Source organism: Fukomys damarensis, unplaced genomic scaffold, assembly GCF_012274545.1.
Source record: "Fukomys damarensis isolate Sample0158 unplaced genomic scaffold, DMR_v1.0_HiC HiC_scaffold_39, whole genome shotgun sequence".
In the NCBI taxonomy this organism is placed as follows: Eukaryota; Metazoa; Chordata; class Mammalia; order Rodentia; family Bathyergidae; genus Fukomys; species Fukomys damarensis.
Genome location: NW_022900951.1, coordinates 59,960,082 through 59,963,114, shown reverse-complemented (window position 1 = coordinate 59,963,114; position 3,033 = coordinate 59,960,082). Strand labels below are relative to the sequence as shown.

The following is a 3,033-nucleotide window of genomic DNA, read 5'->3' as shown; positions in this document are numbered from 1 at the left end:
TTTTTATTTTGTACCTTTAAAATAGTTTTTCTCTTATCTTTAATCATTATTAAAAATTATCTTTTTGTGTTATCAAGTTTTTCCCTTTTTTCTCTTCTTTCTCTTACTCTCTCTTTCTCCCAACTTGTTCATTTCTCTCCCTTTTTGTTCCTGTCCTCATTTGAATTTATTTTTTCTTCCTTTTTCTTCTCTTTTTCCTTCTCTCAATTTCCATTAGTTTTAAAAGAAAGTGATTACAGTTTCTAGCTTCCCTATTATTGTTAGTTTGTTCTGTTCTTCTGTATATTTTGTTCTGTCTTCTCTTCTTCTCTTCAACAACTTCCTAGAATTTGTGTGATCTTCCTGGGTCCTCTAACTTCACTTCTGAACTTTCCCTATCCTATCTATCTATCCCTTCCTCCCCAACTCCTTCCAGGTTCCAATCCTGGAGGGTAAAGCTGCTATATTGAAGAGTTAATTCACTATAAACATATTTTGGGCTGGTCCTCAATTTTGATTTGATTCACATTGTTAAAAGTGATAGGTCAATAACTACCACAAAATGTCATTTTCTAAATGGTGCTCGATGCTATTGTGCTGCTGATTATATCACTTGGGCTAAGGTGTTATGATTGATTTGATCAGCTGTCCCTTGTGGTATTATGAAAATGAGAATATCTCAGAGTAATTAGAAATCCAAACTCCAAAGACCAGCTACATCTGGAATATCTAAGTATTAACCCAGGAATTAAACCAAGGACAGTACCAACAACAAACATAAATGAGAAGACATTTAAACAAGGCACAAACACAGACTTCCAGCTCACCAAGGGTAAATTCTGATGTAAATGAGGTGGAACAGTCTGTCAAACACATGGACATCCAGAAATAGAAGTAAGAAAACAGATGAACGAGGCTCTAGAAGAATTCAAAACAGAAATAATTTCCTATATAACTATAGAGATGGAGAGCAGACTGAAAGACATGATTAGAGACTCTAGAACAAGAGAGAGAGAGAGAGAGAGAGATGAGAGACTAGAAAAAGAGAGAGAGAGAGAGAGAGAGAGAGAGAGAGAGAGAGAGAGAGAGAGAGAGAGAGATTAGCTCAGGACCATGACGGAAACCATGAATGCCCAGCACATGGAAAAATGAAGATGGGCACACTGGGCAAGGGCCCATCTGATGCCACTTTTGATGCTTCCTGCAGTTCAGGTTCCAAGGCACCACTGAGCTTGGTGGAAGGCTGCACTGTGCTGCTAGGATGGAGGTGGCTGGGGAAGCTGTGGCTGCACCTGAAGAAGCCAAACTGAACCGGTCCCGCCTCAGAGTGTCCAGTAAAATGCTGGAGTCTGAGATGGAGGAGCACAGCGAGGAGAGACATGGCTTGAGGGAGGTGCTGCTCTGGCTCCTGCTGCCCAATAATCATCTGGTTTCACTGCCATGGGTGCTGAGCAGTGGCTTTCTGCACCTCATGCTGCTGGACATGAGAAGCAACACGCTGACCATGCTGGGACCTGAACTGCTTGCATTGAGTGGCCTATGCATGCTGCTGGCCAGGAACAACAGGTTTGATAGGCCAGACATGCTGCCCAAAGGCCTGACCCAGACACCTCTAAGCCACAGTCTCCAGGTGCTCAACCTCAGTGGCAACTGCTTCTAGGATATGCCTGCCTCGCTGCTGGAGCTGCAAGCCCTGCAGACCCTAGGCCTGGGTGGCAACCAACTGCAGAGCATCCTGGCCAACATCAAAAACTTGCAGAGTTTAGAGTATTTATATCTTGGAGGAAACTTCATCAAAGAAATCCCACCAGAATTAGCAAATCTGCCTTCTCTGAATTACTTGGTATTATGTGACAACAAAATCCAAAGTGTGCCTCCTCAGCTTTCACATTTGCATTCACTTTGTTCCCTCAGTCTCCACAATAACTTGTGGACATACTGGCCCTGAGAGATGCTCAACTTCATTCATTTGGAAGAACAGTCTATGAGGAAATCCATTGATTATTCATTTTGTTAGAGGTTTAACTTACCACCCTCCAACTCTTTTGGAATTAATTGCACAGATTATTAAGATGTGAAATATTTCCTACAACACTCCCTATAATCTTCCTGGGAATCTTCTTAAATACTTGAGTTTAGCCAGCAATTACCCAAAACCAAAGTGTGGTGGGGTCTCCTTTGACTGTTGTGTCAGACAAATTAAATTTGTGGACTTCTGTGGGAAGTAGTGCCTCCTACTGATGCACTACTTATGTTCACCAGAATGCTCTTCTCCCTGCAGTTCTGCCTCACACAGCTCCACATCACAGAGTGAGTCTGATTCAGAAGATGAAGCTAGTGTCACTGCACACAGAAAGCAGAAAGTTCTTCTCAGTTGAACACAAGTGCAGGGTGTTGTGAAATGCTAACAGCCTGAGCAAATGTGATTGTAAGAGAACGTGGAGCTTGAAGTTATCTTCATCTTGACTTTCCATGAAAGAGTTGGTGATGTTAAGTTTCATCTACCATTCAGCAGGAATGAGTTCATTTCCATGTTTGGATTCTTTTAATATAACTTACTCTGAATGGCAGTTCCAATTTTGGTTGGTGGCAGTTTCATTCAAGTTTTGCATGACTCTTTTAGCACATTGGTACATTCTGAAGTGTTATACTAGGTCATGAGGACTGTAACTGGAGGTGACTGAGGTGAAGAAAGGAATTATCCACACTGTAATTATTAGTAGAGTTGTCATTGGGTTTTGATTGAATATTATACCATAAACAGGATTTACTCTCTCCGTGTATTGCTCATGTGTTCAGATTATAGACCTTTTTGTGTATGCTCACAGATGATTACATAGGACCTAAACCTTTGTGACCAGCTAAGTGGTAAAGTAAGAAATGTTACTTTTAAATGGGATGTTTAACTCTTTTTTTCTCCTTTGTTTTATGTGATGTTAATAACCCTAATTCAACAGTGACTGTAACAGTTCCATAATGCTAGCAAAGTTATAGAAGATTATTCAAGAAAATGTGCCAGAGCAATGTACAAACTGACATATTATGCAAAACACT

The 3,033-nt window shown here is 40.8% G+C and overlaps 1 pseudogene; it reads left to right on the top strand.

Moving 5' to 3' along the window:
- The first annotated feature begins 1,240 nt into the window (after positions 1-1,240).
- Positions 1,241-2,357, top strand: LOC104850926 (annotated as a pseudogene).
- Positions 2,358-3,033: the final 676 nt, after the last annotated feature.